This window comes from Podarcis melisellensis (assembly GCF_964234715.1).
Source record: "Podarcis melisellensis genome assembly, chromosome: 14".
Taxonomy (NCBI): Eukaryota; Metazoa; Chordata; class Lepidosauria; order Squamata; family Lacertidae; genus Podarcis; species Podarcis melisellensis.
This window is the reverse complement of record NC_138546.1, coordinates 48,958,581-48,976,288: the sequence shown is the minus strand read 5'-3', so window position 1 is coordinate 48,976,288 and position 17,708 is coordinate 48,958,581. Positions and strand designations below refer to the sequence as shown.

The following is a 17,708-nucleotide window of genomic DNA, read 5'->3' as shown; positions in this document are numbered from 1 at the left end:
ATTTCAGACAACTCCCCCCTCCCCAAAAAAACCTACCTACCATCTGCTAGAAGAAGGGCAACAAATTAATAATAGTAATAATAATTAAAGAGAAAATATGCACCAAAAGGCATATTCTTTCAGAAGGCATTACATGAGGTTTCAGTCAATATGTCACCCTGTCATCACTTACTTGCTATCCCCTGCTGTACATTTAGTGTTTTTTTAAAAATAAAAGCAAAACAAAACAACATGTATACAGCTCCCCCCTCCCCAATTGTGATGTGTTCTGGAAAGTCTTGAGCATCTGACAACAGACACCCAATGCGGGCTGGAAACTAGGGAGAAAGACACTGAGAGTGAGCTAAGTGTTCCATCACAGGAGGTGCCTGGGGAACAGAAGACCACAAGAAGAAGACAAGCAGGGGAGGGATTCAGTCTCGAGGAATGGGATGGAAGAAGACATCTCAGCCACAAAGTCTTCTTTGGAGCTGTAGGGAAGCAACCCGTCGCCTTTGATTTCATTCCTCGCCGGCTCAGAGAAGGCCCAGTAGACAGGAAACATCACTTCCAATCTGGTACGCTCCACACACGGGCACAACCATCTTTTGTTTGCTTCCACAGCTATAGAGGCTGCTGCTGCTGCTGTGGACAATGTCGGGGCTGTAATTTGCCATCGCGTATCCCAGCGGGCCGAGGGATTTTAGCTTCAGTGAGCAGCTAAGGGGTGGAAGGAAAGAGATGCTAGCGCAGTCGCCCAGAACCGCTGCCCCCCACCCAGGGGGGGAAGACATTTTCAGGTTCAGTGGGGTTGATAAGTGCTCTCCTTTCTCTGACCTACTATTATAAACCATGGTATTTATAGCCAGCACATTTGGAGGCATCTGAAAATGAATGGAAAGGGAATCTAAACACGTCTACACAAACACACACATCCACACATCCACCCCAAGTTAGCCTAATAGCTGATATCACCATTGCAGGACTCAAATCGAATATCAGCACTCAGCAGAGGATTCCAGCAGAAGGTGTTTGGCTGTTTGAACTCAGCTAAAACATATAATACAGAGAGAACGGCCAATTTCCTTTCGGAAAATTGGTCGGCACGCGCACAGAAACGGACTGTGTAAAAACAACGAAAAAACGATCCGGGAGCGGGCTGGTTGCAAAGACTGCCGAGCGGCCCAAGAGGGGGCTCCTTGCCCGCCCTCCCCTCAAATTGCAGCAATTGATGCCAAATTGCAGCAATAACAATATACTGCAAAACAGACCCCCCCCCCAAAAAAAACACAAGGAGGGAAAACAGCCAGCATCCTTTTGTCTATACTTTGAAGAAAAAATTATTACAGGTATTTTAAAAATAGCTATCCAGCTCCTGTATGTTGGTGCTGAAGAGGAAAGGATCAATAAAAAACAGTGCCCTCTGCCACTGTTAGCTTCAGAGTTAGCGGAAAAGGAGCTGCAATAGCATGTTTTAGGGCTCCAAAGGAAAAAGTGGGGTGCAGAGCTTCTGTGCAGTAGCTGAGGGCCTGTACAGGCATAATCCTGGCTCCTGGTGGCTGTACTTTGCAAATCAAGAGCCAAATCTGGGAATGATGATCTTCCTTTATCTCCTCTCCCTATCCTTGTTTGGCTTAATCATGGGTTTGTGTAAGCTTTCTGCAACCCAGTGCCCCTCTAAATGTTTTGGACCATTGGCCACATCACACCTGCCCCCATCCATCATCAAGTTGTGGGTGAGTGATCTCTTTTGAACTGACCTGGCATTCAATGACAGCACCACCAGAGAGGATGGGGTGGTTGCTACGGCTGCATCTGTTCTGTGTGATGAGGTGTTGACTACAGACCCCCAACTCCTGTACTTTTCAGGCTCTTGGAGGGGGTGATGGTATGCCCCAGCACAACTGGGGATGAAGTTGGTGAGTGCCAGAGAGCCTTCTTGGAAGTGGCACCAAGGTTACCGAATGCTTCACTACGGTAAGAGATCAAAGTGGCCCCTTCTGCCTATGCCTCTATACATCATCTAAAAACAGCTTTGTTCAGATGCGCCTTTCCAAATTGGCAGTCAAGGGTTCTAGCCAGCCAGCCTTGTCATGCTTGTTTCCACACCTTCCATTACATCTCCACTCCCTAGACATCCATTTTACACACATATCCCAGCAAAACAACAACAACAACAACAACAACAACAACAACAACAACAACAACAACAACTGCATGTATACTAGGACTCAAATCCATTTGCTATTAGTATATGGAATATATACAGTGTATGAGTTCTGGGGTTCCATTGTGGAAGCAAAAGGCAGGATATAAATGTTTTGATTTTTTAAAAAAGGCACTTTAAACTTTCAAACCCTGGTTTGAATGCAGCCCAGGTTACAGCTGCACCCGCCACCAGAGGCACGGGGGGAGGGGTAGAAAAGGAACCTCTGAGAAAGGCTTGAGAGGGATGTTTGCTTAATTAGGAAACCAGACACACAGGCGAGCGCATGCATGCAAAACTGCACCATTTGCGTATCATCATTACCTTGCTATTCCCCACACAAGCTATATCAAGAGCAGGGAATAGGATAGTAATGTTAATAATTAGCAGAGATTATAAAGGCTTTAACATCAGTTGCTCTCGGAAGCTTTTGCTGGCATGGAAGATCATTGTTCCTCTGAGTTGTGGGTGCATAACTGGGTAGAAGTTCAACAGGTGGATCATGCAGACACTGTCTGCATGTTTCTGGAATCACCCAGAAGGGTTGGCTAAACTACAGAACAGCCGGCTTTCTTTTTTAACGTTAGCCAGATAGCGTGCTCGTTCCCCAATACTGCTCTGATTCAGTTTTACTTCTATCACAATTGGGAGAAAAGAGTGTTTTAAGCCGGAGCTCTCCATTCTCATAATGGCCTCACCCAGCAATGGGAAGAATGTGGCCCTCCAGATTGTCATTAGACTCCAGTTCTCTTCAGGACCACACACACACACACACACACACACACACACACACACCATGATGCATAGGTTCATCTGAACCTATGCTTACACACTTGCTTTTTACCTTCTCTTTCCAGACGGAGGCCTGTCCGAGCATTCGCCCTCCCCTCTCCAGAGCTTTTCCTGCAGAAACACACTTGTGAAAACTGAATCAGAGGGTTTTCTGATGATTGATGTTTGCTCCAACTGAGCTTTAAAGAGCAGGATTTCACAGGGAAAGCACCCAGGCTAAAAAAGAGGGGGACTCAGACATGGAGCTTTAAATTGTGGGCCATGCTGGAAAGAGCTAAGGGAAGTTAAGTGTAGATAAACCCTGAGCCCTTTGGCAGGGCTGATGTGGTTGGACTCCAATTCCCATCATTGCTGAAGGGCTGCAGGTCACCCATCTCTGACCTAACTCTCAACGCCCATCCTGAAGCATGCAGGTTTATCACAATTTGCCATGAATGCTGGAACACCCCAGCCCAAGTTTCAATGCAGTTGTTCAGGTTCTAGATCTTAAGCATGAGAGACCTTCAAAATGCAAAGCCATTTCTAATTTGCTTCCCAAATCCTCAAGCTCACCTGCTATGAAAAACTACTGATCATGGCAACGGCCATATCCCAATCACCCCATTTCCCTGCATTTAATATAAAATTATTTGCACAGAAAGGCTAAGGTACAAATGAGTTTCAAATCAAGACAGAAATAAGTGCCCAGCAGGACACACCAGAATCTGCAGATAGTGAGGATGACAACTCATAATTAAAAGGACACCAAGCAAGAGAGAAAAGATACAAGGCATCAGTATTCAGAACACTTTTTAAAAATAAAATAAAATGTGGATTCTGCATGCAATGAATGTTGTCAGCTATAAAACAGATCTGGGAGATCCCCATCACAGAACTGTGTTGCATTGCAAATGGCCCAGCCCAGTGGGAAACATCTTCCATGCAAGAACTCCAGGGAATGATCCTGGCTCAGTGTTAAGAGTGCCTGCTTTGCATGCAGAAGGTCCCAGGTTTATTCCTCAGCATCTCCCCGCCCGAAACCTGGAGAGTCACTGCCAGCCAGGGGAGACAATACTGAGCTAGTGATCTGACTCAGGATCAAGGCAGTTTCTGATGTTCCTAAGTTCCATAGAAATGAATGGTATCTGAGCATGTATACCGCTGAGCTAGAGGAAGTTTTGCAGCTGAATTGTTAACCAAATGTCTGATCCCAACATGAGCACTCGCCTCTTTAAGGCTCTCATGAAGCCAGTGTATTTCAAGTAACATGAGCAATGGATCTCTTTCCTGTCTTTGGAGGTAAGACTAGACATTTGTTACACCACTATTTATGTAAGCCTTCAATGTTTCCTTTTTTGTACTTCAACGTCTTAATTCTGATGGCTGCTATGTACTCATTGTGTAGTTCATTATTCATTATTTTGATTTACTATTTGGTTGAACTCTGGGTGGTTTTATATTTTATCACTGTCATTTTTTTAATTATTATTACTATTAGCTGCCTTGAACATCTTCTGAAAAATAGGAAGGATAATATTTTTCTTAAAAATAAATGAATGAATGAAGTGAAATGGAAAAGACTGTTGTAAGATATCTGGCCCTCGCCTTACTAGGAAGTCATAAAAAAGAAAGGAATGTAGAGTAGACCTATTTATATCAATGAACTTGTTGAGCCATGACCATTGAATCTGATGGGTAAACTTTGAGCATGACATCATTGGATGCAACATCATCATACAATCTAGTGCTTTTCAAGCTGGGTGTAATACCTTCACTAGGTGAAATAGTTACTTGTTTATAAAAATGATCTGGCAAAAAATGAGAAAGATAGATGATAGATTAGATTAGATAGATAGATGATAGAGATAGATAGATGATAGATAGATAGATATAGATAGATAGATGATAGATAGATAGATAGATGATAGATGATAGATAGATAGATAGATAGATAGATAGATGATAGATAGATAGATGATAGATGATAGATGATAGATGATAGATAGATAGATGATAGATAGATAGATGATAGATAGATAGATAGATAGATAGATGATAGATAGATAGATGATAGATAGATAGATGATAGATATAGATAGATAGATAGATAGATAGATAGATAGATAGATAGATAGATATAGATAGATAGATGATAGATGATAGATAGATAGATGATAGATAGATAGATAGATAGATAGATAGATAGATAGATAGATGATAGAGATAGATGATAGATAGATAGATAGATAGATAGATAGATAGATAGATAGATGATAGATAGATGATAGATAGATAGATAGATAGATAGATAGATAGATAGATAGATAGATAGATGATAGATAGATGATAGATGATAGATAGATAGATAGATGATAGATGATAGATGATGATAGATGATAGATGATAGATATAGATAGATATAGATAGATGATACTGTAGATAGATTTTATATCTCACCATGTTTTTTCTCTCCCCCATTTTATTCATACACTATGAGAAAGGTTATGCTGAGAGGCAGTGACTGGCCCAAGGTCACTCACTGAACCTGAGTTCACTGTGAAAAAAGGAAGCTGGACTAGATAAGAACCTCAGAGGTAGACTACCCCAATACATGGAAGCTTCATTTGTCTAACATGACTGGATGCTCCTTCATAAAGCTGGTGTGGTGAAGCAGTCAGTGTGCTAGACTCTCACTGGGATTCAAAGCTAGTTGCGAAGGTCAGTGGGTGAGTGCAGGCATACACACACACACACACACACACACACACACACACAGACTCTCATCTATTTCAATATCATCTAAATCTATATCAGCCTCACTTACCTCTGAGATTGGACATAAGGATAAAACTTGGGGAGGAATAATAATGCGTACACCCTGTCCTGAGCTCCTTGAAGGAAGCAGGGGGACCTAAGAATGTAAGAACCTGCTGATCAGGCCAATGATCCCAGTAGCCAGCTGGATGCCTTAATGGGAAACCACCGTGGTGGCAGGGCAGGGCCTTGCTAGTAGCCACTGATAGCCTCAGATGGACCTTTGGACTAATCCTGCAGGCCTCTTCCTACCTTCTGAGGAGATGTTATCCCCGGGTGTTTAAAAAGAACCATCAGCACTTTGGACAACATCTGTTTATATAGAATAAATAGGATTGTGGCAAAATCCATTGGGAATGTCTCATGCACAACACCTACCATTGCAGTGGAGGAGCCCCCTATGGTGTGCACTTGAGCAGTCAACATTCAGTTCAAAAGGGCTTGGGCAGGAGACCTTCCCTGGGGATGAGGCCCTCACTTCCCAAGAGATGTGGGCAAGCAGATGAGATGTGAAAGTCACAAAGCATACTTCAAGCGTGGCTTGAAAGGAGATCTTAGGCAGCTGCTGCAACACAGCTATTGGTCAGGAAAGCATCACATATTGGTAGTGAACCTGATTCTCAGAGGGCCAATCCATATGGAATGGAGAGAGAGAGAGAGAGAGAGAGAGAGAGCGAAAACTATGGAATGGAGTGTCCTGGAAGGGGGCAGAACCATCTGGCTGGACAGTAGCCCCCTATTGAGACACTGGGTTGCAGATGTTATTTTCATACTTTTAATCGCTTCCGCATTGAGTAGAATTGCCTTTCCTCCCCCCACTCCCACTGCACTTCCCCTTTCATAAATTGAAGTGTTCCAGTTGAACAAATCAAGCAGCATATTTACTCCACATGCTCAATTATACATGTGCTGCTGTGTTCAATTATACATGATGGAAGAGAAGAGGGAGAAATGCTATTGGGTGACAGAGAGAAGGCGGAATTACTCAACGCCTACTTTGCCTCTGTCTTCACCCAAAAGAAAAGTGATGCCCAACCTGGTGATAACAGAATAAATGATGTAAGGAGGAGCTGCAGCTCAAGATAGGAAAAGAGGTAGGAAGGGAACCTCTAGCTACTTTAAATGAATTCAGGTCTCCAGGGCCTGATGAGTTGCATCCAAGGTACTAAAGGAGCTTGTGGATGAAATTTCAGAGCCTTTGTCTACAATCTTTGAGAATTCTTGGAGAATAGGTGAGGTCTCTACAGACTGGAGATGGGCAAATGTTTTCCCCATCTTCAAAGTGGGGTGGGTGGGAGAGAAGACCCAGGTCCTAGAACAGATAATTCAACAGTCAGTCTGCGAGCATTTATGATTACTAAGACGCAGCATGGGTTTCTCAAAAATAAGTCATGCCAGACTCATCACATTTCTTTTTTTGTTGGAATTACCAATTTGGTGGATCAGGGGGGTGCTGTGGACATAATGTATCTTGATTTCAGTAAGGCTTTTGACAAAGTCCCCCATGATATTATTGTGAGGAAACTGGTGATGAAGCTTATGAAGGAGCTGGTAAAATATCAGTTAACTGTTAGATGGTTTTGTAGCTGGTTGACAGACTGGACCCAAAGGGTACCTATTAAGGGGGTGCTCATCTAGTTTGCAGATGACAACAACTAGGAGGGTATGATATTTTTGTGAGGAAGCTGGTAAAATGTGGGTTGAACAAGGTAACTGTTAGGTGGATTTGTAGCTGGTTGATGGACCAGAGTACTCATTAATGGTTCCTCGTCATCCTGTCTTGGTCTCACTGTTGTTCAACGTCTTTATAAACAATTTGGATGAAGGAATTGAGGGGGTTCTCATTAAATTTGCAGATAACAACAAACTAGGAGGGGCAGCTACAGTAAGGCTGCAGAAGGCAGAATCACAATTCAAAATGACCTTAACAGATTGGAGAGTTGGGTGCAAGCTAACAAAATCAATCTCAACAGCAACAAATGTAAGGTTCTGCACTTAGGCAGGAAGAACCAGATGCAGAAATATAAGATGGGGGTCACCTTGATTACTTACAGCACATGTGAAAAGGATCTAGGGGTCTTGGTGGACCACAAGGTGAACGAGTCAATAGTGTGATGCAGCAACAACAAAAAGCTAATGCTGTTCTAGGCTGCATCAACAGTAGTGTCCAGATCAAGGGAAGTAAGAGTACCACTCTATTCTGTCTTGGTAAGATCACACGTGGAATACTGTGTCCACTTCTGAACACCACAATTTAAGAAGGATGTTGACAAGCTGGAACGTGTACAGAGAAGGGCAACCAAGATGATTAAAGGTCTGGAAACTAAGTCATGCAAGGAGTGCTTGAAGGAGCTGGGTATGTTTAGCCTAGAAAAGTGGAGATTGAGAGGAGGTATGATAGCCATCTTCAAATATCTTAAGGGATGTCACGTGGAGGATATAGCAAGCTTTTCTTCTGCTCTGGAGCGAGGGTCTCAAACCAATGGCTTGAAGTTACAAGAAAGGAGATTTTGACTAAACATCAGGAAAAACTTTCAGACAGAAAAAGCTGTTGGTTAGTGGAATGGTCTACCTCAGAAGGTTATGGGCTCTCCTTCCTTGGAGGTTTTAAAGCCAAGGTTGAATGACCACCTGTCATGGATAATTTAGCTGAGATTCCTGCATTGCAGGGAGTTGGACTAGATGACCCTTAGTGTCCCTTCAAGCTCTAACAATTCCATGATCCTGTTATTCTATTACCATTGGTTATAGTGGCAGGGGCTGATGGGAGTTGTAGTCCAATAAGAACTGGAGGGCTGCCTTGACAAAGGTCCTTTGCTTGACTGGAAGTGTCACGGGTTAAAGCTGGGCTCTCTGCAGGAAAAGTCTTGATCACTGAGCTGTGCCCTCCTAGACCAAGGATAAACGCCCCCCTCCCAGACCCAACATGCAGTGAACAAAGTCCTTCTTCATGCAGCCCATAGTTAAACTGTGGAACCCATTCCCACAGGAGGCAGTGAGGACCACCAACTTGGATGGATTGGACATATTTATGTAGGATAAGGCGACCATGATGGCTATGCTCTGTCTCCATGACTGGCTACAGCAATGCTTCTGAGCACCAGCTGCTTGAGACAGCAGGAGGGAAAAGGGCTCTTTGCTTGGGTCCTGCTTGTCAGGTTGGCCAATGTGAAAGCAGGATCCTGGATGAGATGGGTCCTCTTTGGCCTGATCCAGCAGGCTCATCTTATATTCTTTAAAGGTATGGCTACCAGCAACAGATTCCTCATAGGCAGCTCTCCTCTCCTCTGTCTCAGCTCTAAGAACTGGGGTGGAGAAAGAAGCTTGAATCCTGTCATCAGCAGACATTTCTTCAAGCAAACGCACAGAGTGAGTTATTGGCTTATCAGCTGCATGGCTGTCATCCTCTGAAACCCAAACATGGTGACAGCTTCCAACACCAAGGGGAAATAATCAGGAAATGATTTTTTCCAGCATCCAGTTCTCACAGTGTCCAACCAGATTAGTAAAAGTTGCACCCAATTATGAGTAATTTAATAGCCCATGTGATAGGCCTGCCCCCCCCCCAATGCTTAAATGATGCCTTGGCACATGAACCAACACTTTAAAACAACAACAACAACACTGACAGTACTGTGGGATAACCAGCCTCATATAACCAGCATGCTTAAGTCTAAATGCATGAAGAGGTTAGGATCATAGAGTAATGTGTCCTGCTAGGCTTAGCTATGTCATTTCCCTTTACCTTGGGAGAAAATGAGTCATCAAGTTACTGTTGTACCCTACTTGAGAAGCTCAGCGTGTGAAGTGGTTTGAATTGGTTGCTGCGGCTCAGCCACATGGCTCTCATCAGGAACTGTTGAGTTCCTATACCAATAATCTAGGAACTTCTACCACTTTGTAAGTAAACTGCATTTTACTGCCTATGCAACTTTTCTGACTGATGTATGGGAAAGCACATGAACCAGACCTTTGAAAAATTTGTAAGTAAACCATTTTTTAACTTACCAAACCTGCGGTCTTTTCCTATGCTGGGGGAAGAGGTAAACTTTTAAGGAACTTGGAAGGGCATGTTTTAAAAGTCTAAACCTATATTTCTACGCTTTACTTTGCTGATACTTTGTGATTTTAAATCTCTGCTGAGGTTCTCTCATCAAAGAGAACTTGCCCCAAACTTGGATATTGGTACCTAGGAAATTCTTTCTCTCTATATATAAATGTACCAACAAGAACAAGTACCTTTGGGCACAGAAGCATAGGCTTAATAGTTTCTTAAGGCTGAGTCCTGCTTGTCTTGTTTGAGTGAGACTCCAATTAGCCATTTATTCCCCTATAAACCATCTTGAGCAGGTTGACACAATGCTGCTGCTGGTGGTTTGAGCATTGCTAACAAGCAATTGTCTGCCTGCTGTTTCTTTGGGAACAGGAGGAAAAGATTTTAACTTCTCCTTAGCACACACAGTTAACAGCCTATGAGCACTGATAGTTGGTGCTGCTTAGTTAATCTGTAGGCAAGATTACCTAGATTATCTAGGCTCTCTTTACTGGGAGGAATATTGACTAATTTTGGGAAATCCTGGGGGGAAATACCCTTCTCTCCAAGCATCCAAATGGTTTAAATGCTACTCAAAATACTTCTGTGTTCCCTTGTCTGTGGCTCCTGCAAAATGGCATTCCCTTACCATGTCCTTTGCCCTCACTCACCTTGGCCTTTGTTGCCCCCACTGCCACTGAACCCAGTTGGCTGTGGCCACTTATGTGACTCCCTTTATCCACCTGTGAAAACATCACATCAGACGCTAGGTTTAACATCATAGGCAAAAATTGTTTGAGTCACTATAACCAATCAAACAAAATGGCTGCTGAGGACAGTGAGGGCAAATGGGAGTAGCAAAGAGGAATGTCAGCAGCATTGACTACATCTGCCAAAAAATTCCCAGAGTGGGAGTCACTTGTTGAGACCAACAAAAATAAACATGCAAAAAGAAAAATCCATTTTCTGCTTTATACTCTCCAATAATCAAAGGCAGGAGACAAAGGTTTAAGGAAGATTCACAAACAAGTAGAGTCTCTGCACAGAGAACAGAACAAATTTTAGAGCAATTTTGGGGAAATCTCTCCATTCTCAGATTCAACCCTTTTTTGGAGGTAGGGAGGGTGTATCAACATTTCCTTTATCTTGCCTACAGCGAAAGGTCAGAGAAAGCCATGTCTTCAGAAGCTACAGCAACTATTCAGGATTAGCAGAAGGTGTTCTGACATCTGCCTCCTGCTGGTCCTCTCAGTCTTCCTTCTGAAGCATGCAATGCTAACAACTGTCAGATGCAGGAGGCTGGATTAGATCTAGGGCAGCCATTCCTTTGTTCTGGTGTTTTTGGCACTGAGTCAACAGAGCACTGACACTCTCCCCCTGCAGCCAAAATGAGGGCAGGGGGCTCTTGTTCCTCAAATGTTGTCAGGCTCCAACTCCCATCTTCCCTGACCATGGGGGGGCACTCCAAGGGGGGAAACACAATGCCCAAATTTCCACATGTGCAAAAGTGAAACACAACTGCTTAGGAAAAGCACCATATTCTCAGCACGGCTACAAAAAGTTGAGCCATAATGTTACTCATGAAAAGATCCATGATCAGGAGATGACGCGGGAGATCTCAGGCCATTGTGGCTTTTTGGTTTTCATGCAAGTGAGAAATGTCCCCCACCCACTACAAATATAGCCTTTCAAGATAAAAACACTTGAGGATATACATGGCCATTACCTACAGACCAGTGATACATAAATGTTGGGTTGACAGCCATCTATGGTTTAATCATGGGACGCGGGTGGCGCTGTGGGTAAAACCTCAGCTCCTAGGACTTGCCGATCGCATGGTCGGCGGTTCGAATCCCCGCGACGGGGTGAGCTCCCGTCGTTCGGTCCCAGCTCCTGGCCACCTAGCAGTTCGAAAGCACCCCTAAGTGCAAGTAGATAAATAGGTAACGCTTTATAGCGGGAAGGTAAACGGCGTTCTGTGTGCTGCTCTGGTGCTGGTTTGCCAGAGCAGCTTCGTCACGCTGGCCACGTGACCCGGAAGTGTCTCTGGACAGCTCTGGCCTCTAGAGTGAGATGAGCGCACAACCCTAGAGTCTGTCAAGACTGGCCCGTACGGGCAGGGGTACCTTTACCTTTATGGTTTAATCATGGAAGTTTTCTGGGTGGAAGCTCAATCTGCTACTGGCAACTGGTCCAGTTGATCACAAAACCTAAGGGTCAGTGGGAGGGAGAGCAGCTCTGGGTTTTCAGTGGATCCCCAAAGTTACTGCTGATAAATGGTTTCAGTATCACAGTTCTTGCCTTGCACTAACATCCACCTGTCAGGCCTGAGATATTTCTTGGGTTATTAATTGCATTTTAACCTCACTCTTCTTCAAGGCTCAAGGTGTTGAACATGGTTCTTCCCCACGCCAGGATTGTAACTCTCACAATAATCCTCCAGCTAGGAGGGAGTAACTGGTCCAAGGACAGAACTTGAACCCAGGACTCCCTGCTCCTAGTCCAGCTCCCCGTCCACTAGATCACAGCAGCTCCGTGCTGTTGACTTGCAGGCCTATAATTCAAATATTCAGAAGCTAGCAGGTGGCCCAAATGGCAGAACATAAAGAAGTGGCAACGTGAACGTACATATAGGAAAAGTCCTGGCACCACACCAGGTTCCACACACAGCAAAGATTCAGTTTTGCAGGGTCTGCATTATCTCTGTTTTAGGATTAGTGCAATGTGAAACACAGCAACTGCTGTTATGTAACTCAACCCTCAGTATACAGTTGTCAGGCTGGGTAAATTTAACTCTGCAGGTTTAGGACATGAGGCCTCTTGCCAAAGATGTGTCTCTGTCAAGTGATCTGTGAGATTTAAAGGCACCTTGCTCCTGCTTCTATCCCTTCATGTTAAGGCGAGATTCAGCCTGGCTATTGGGAGCTTTAAAAAAATTTAAAATCTCTGTATTAACCCTTTTGGTGCCGTAGCTCGGTACCAGAGCACCTGCTTGGCCTGCAGAAGGTCTCAGGCTCAATCCCAGGAAGCTCTGCAAGTGTTCCCTGCCTGGAACCCTGGAATCCCCCTCCATGTTGGCAGTACTGAGCTAGATACTGAGCTGGATGGAGCCTCAGAAAAGCAGCTTTCAGTGTTCCTATGCCTTTGGGACAGAAGCCTGGGGCTTCCTTCATTGGAATGGGCAAGGGGTCAGGCCTAAACACAGCAGGGCGGCTAGCTTGCCACATTTCAAAGTAAGAGGATACAGAGCCCAGTGTTTACAAAATAGCTACCTAGCTGCACTTAGCAGCATGATGCCTTGGGACAGAAAGTTTCATGGCACAGAATCGGGCACCGAGGAGAAAGGTAAAGCAGACACAACATTGGGGTGGGTGCATCTGGCCAGCAAGTTGATAACTCAATTGCCTGAGCTGATCTGCACACATCATCTAAAGAGGAGGGGCTGTGTGCCTCTGGGCATGTGTGCAGGCACACACGCAAGAGGGCAGGTTGGCTGTGCCCACCTCCGGCCACGCCCACCACTGGCAATATGGGGCCCTGCAGGGTTGGACAAGGGTGAATGGGGCCCCAGGCCAAAGAAAGGTGAATGGGTGTAGGTGCTTGCCTGCTCACCTGACATATGCGTCCAAAAAGCATACCACAAAATGCCCAAAATCTCCCATGGCGTGCGCGTGCTTGTGTGCATGCGTGTGTGCATGCATACATGTAACTACTTGCCTTCACAACAAGCTAAACTGGAAGCACGTCATGGACTGAGCTCACTTTCGGTTCATCATTTCAGGGCCCCCATTATCTGTCCCCACGCTGCTGCTCCCATTCTGACGGCTGCTGCCTTATCCAATTGACTATGAAAAGCTGTCAGTCTAATGCAACTGAGCTCAAGGTAAACGCACTTTGAATCAGCCATCTGCCAGAGCCTCTCATGAGAAAGGCAACACTTAAAGATGAATTAAATCTCTTTCTCTGGACCTTTAATATTAGATAATTCCTACAGTTTTCCAGTATTATTATTATTATTATTATTGGGCACATATGTCTCAGATGACCCCTTCTTCTGGATATCCATGTCTGTGTAAATTTTATTACATACATACATACATACATACATACATACATACATACATAAATGCAAACATGACCAGAGCACAACAACACTCTCCCTGCTTGCCTCCCCTCGCAACGGCCATCATGACTGGTAGCTACAGATAGCCTCATCCTCCGTGGCTTTGTCTAATCCCTCTAATAGCTGCCCAGGGTTGGTGACCATCACCACGGTTTGTGGCAGTGAGTTCCATTCGTCTTTCCTAAACATTCAGCTTTGAAGGATGACTCCACCAGGTTCCAGTATTATGAAAGAAGGAGAAAGACTCCTCTTGGTCATCTTTCTGCACACCATGCATGACACTATATACCTTGACCATGTCCCGCCCAGTCAGACTATTAGTCCATCAAACTCAGCACTGTCAACACAGACTGGCAGCAGCCCTCCAGGATTTCAGGCAAAGGGACTCTCTCTCATTCTCTCTCTCTCTCTCTCTCTCTCTCTCTCTCTCTCTCTCTCTCTCTCTTAAAATTTATTAGAAACTGCTAATCAGTTTACACAAATCATAAAGTACACACCAAGATTTTCAATAAAATTCAGAAGACAAAAGCAAGTTGACCTAAAAAAAATAAGAACTGCTTAGAGGTTTTGACAATAAAGCAACACAGTAGTACCTTGGTTAAAGAACAGTCCTGTTTATGAATGATTCGGCTTACGGACTCCACAAAACCGGAAGTAGTGTCCCGGTTTGAGAACTTTACCTCGGTCTAAGAACAGAATCTGAAGGGTAAAAAGACACTGGCAGCAGAAGACCTCATTAGGGAAAGCACGCCTCAGTTTAAGAACAGTTTCGGTTTAAGAACGGACTTCCGGAATAGATTAAGTTCATAAACCAAGGTACCACTGTATACAAATTTTTAAAACAGATTTTTAAAAATAAGATTGATATGCATTTTAATGGGCAATTTTTCCTTTAAAAATAATGTATTTTTTGAACTGCTGATTTTATGCAAGGGGACATCCTCAACCCTACATGACGTTGCTGGGCACTAAAACCGGGACTTTGCTACAGAATTTATTCCTCTATAGAGTTACAATCTGCTTGGAATTCTCGGCATTCTTTTGTCCAACCCTGTATCCCTGCAAATCATAGAAGTAGCATAAAACCGTTGCTTGGCATTGCATCTTCAAATACACCCCTACGGCTGATTTCCTTTTTCATTGTTCCAGAGAAAGAGAACAGACACCAAGCAAGAGGAGAAAGCTCAACACCATTCACATGAAAGCTTCTGCTCCCAAACAGCAGCACTGTGAGGGTCAGACCTAGTGAGGTAATTCACTCATTATCACAGATGTCTCTGGCTCCTCCATGGCATTTCCTGGCAGGCTGGCAGGCTTGCCCATCTGCAGAAGTGAAAATGCTGCAGCTACTTTGCTTCCATGAACCTTGTGGAAGGATAAAGAGCAGGCAATGTCATTGAGCTTCCACAGGGCCTGCTGTCCCTGATGCTATGGGAAGGGAAGGGAAGCAGGGAGACAAGAGGCGAACTGGAAGAGCAGGGAGGTGGTCCCAGCCCAGAAATGTCTTTGGCTGACTCAAATGCTGTGAGGGTGATCATGCCCTGCTGGTGGTTTTGCCTGAATGGGCACTGGTAGCAGAATTGTGTGGTCGAGCCTTCCCCCCTCCCCAAACTGTGAGAAGATAAGGTATGATTCCTGCATCGCAGAGGGTTGGACTAGATGACTCTTGGGGTCCCTTCCAACTCAACAATTCCATGATTCCAGAAGAAGAGCTCGGCTGGATCAGGCCATTGACCCATCTAGTCCAGCCTCCTGTTCTCATAGCGGCCAACCAAATGCCTATGTGATTCCCAGAAACTAGTATTCAGAAGTTCACTGCCTCCGACAGTGGAGGTAAAACAGAGCCACATATCTGCCAACTGTCAAAACCGGGACATGCAATTTTTTCCTGTGAGAGTAAAGCAGCTATTTTGGGTACCTTGCTCTCATGCAGTTTTGAGAAGACATCTCACCCCCCCCCCAAAAAAAAACGTGTTTTTTTTCCAGGTCTACGATCTTGTGCAGTGCCCCAAAATGTGTGTTTTTGCGCACCATGCCCCAATAAACATTTTTTCATGTCTGCAATCTTGTGTGGGATGTGGAAGATGGTATCCTGGATTTGGACTGCTTTGTGCTGGAGGGTATGTAGCCATCATGGTTGGGACCACTGAAGGACTGGAAGTGGAGTGGCTCAATATTGTAGAACTTCAGATGCCTGTAGAAAGCTAGCATGTCAGGGAAAGGGGTCTGGTTTATGCTTCTCTCCCCTCAGGTTATGTCTGTGTTCAGGGATTTTTGCTTCATAGGGGAGTATTCAGACCGACAACTTTCCACCTGCATCCTTTAATGGTAGAGTACAAGAGAGGCTGTACTGTTCAATCCTCCTAAATATGTGCTAATACTCTGCAAAGGCATCCAGCAAAAAGTTACTTGGCTGTTTAAAACTGTAACAGGGGACGTTCTGCTGCTTGCCAAACCATAGAAGCCACACTGTCTCATGGGGCAATTTTAAAACTTCCTGTTAAGAACTCTAATGTTTATGGTGTTCTCCATAGATGGGGGAGGAGAATTTAAATACAGTGCCATCCAAGAAATCTATCCTGGAAAAATGCAGCTTGCTTCAAATGCAGTGCCAAGGAATTTGATTCAACTAGTGCTTTTCTGTCTGTTCCAAATATTATTCTGGCAGCATTGCTAGAATCCAGAAGGCTCAAGTCAAATCTATTGCATGCTCCTTTGGAAGGATTTCCACACTTTCATGCTGCAGCAATGCTTCTTCTGTATTTTTCTGCTGTGTTCTGATATTTCAAAGAACACATGTTGTTGCAAATGCCACAATATTTTTATTATGAGATACTACAAACCCCATGTTGCAGATTCAATCTGATATCAGAAGCATTCATACCAAAAACAGTGAATGCAACAGCCATTTGGGCAACGGCAGAGTTGAAACATATATGCCAAATACACGCAGTTTTTTCCAGCCAAATTTTATCAAATGTGACTTCTTTTTTTAATCAAAATCAGAGTGCTCCAGACTTCACAGCATTTCTTGCTCTGATTCAGATTGATCAGATTCATTTGACAGACCCAAAATCTAACATCATGTGTGTGTGTGTGTGTGTGTGTGTGAGAGAGAGAGAGAGAGAGAGAGAGAGAGAGAGAGAGAGAGAGAGAGAGAAGATTTTATAATTATATTATATGCCTCTATATTATGTTATATTATATAGAATGATGAAGGGATGGAGTAACTCTCCTGTGAGAAAAGGCTGCAGCATTTGGGATTTTTTTTAGTTTTAAAAAAAAGACAAGGATGAAGTACTATAACAAACGTTTATAAAATTAAGCATGGCACGGAGAAACGGACAGAGAAAGGTTTGTCTCCCTTTCTCATTACACAAGAACTCATGAACATCTAATGTTGAAAGACTTAGGATAGACATAAGAAAGTATTTCTTCATGCTGTGCATAGTTAAACGGTGGAACTCTCTGCCACAGGACGCAGTGATGGATTGGACAGATTCATGGAGGATAAGTCTATCCATTGCTATTTGCCATGGGGGCCGTCCTGGGCAAAGAGGCAGCCTTTGGGTCCTGCATCTGCTTGAGTGGGACACTGGTCTGATCTAGCAGGCTCGTCTCATGGTCTTATGAAAACAAAATAAAAAGCATGGCATGCCCAAGAAAGTTATCAAATATTCAACAAATATTTGAGCAGCTAAGAGAATAATCTACATCGGAATCCATAAAAGGGTTGCTGAAGAGACATTTTTGGAGCAATGCATTTCATTTCCAAATAAAGG

The 17,708-nt window shown here is 44.0% G+C and overlaps 1 protein-coding gene and 2 long non-coding RNA genes across 4 annotated transcripts in view; 2 read left to right on the top strand and 1 right to left on the bottom strand.

Moving 5' to 3' along the window:
* RORA (RAR related orphan receptor A) overlaps nucleotides 1-17,708 on the bottom strand; it is a gene marked incomplete at its 5' end in the record, with an annotated part of 352,476 nt that overhangs the window by 319,898 nt on the left and 14,870 nt on the right. The window lies entirely within an intron of this gene.
* LOC309356379 lies at nucleotides 418-5,535 on the top strand. Its single transcript, XR_014162741.1, has 3 exons — nucleotides 418-557; nucleotides 1,849-1,956; nucleotides 5,458-5,535. It is a non-coding gene; the product is annotated as an uncharacterized lncRNA (long non-coding RNA).
* Nucleotides 9,065-17,479, top strand: LOC309356389. The gene is made up of 3 exons (XR_014162751.1): nucleotides 9,065-9,139; nucleotides 15,076-15,176; nucleotides 17,404-17,479. It is a non-coding gene; the product is annotated as an uncharacterized lncRNA (long non-coding RNA).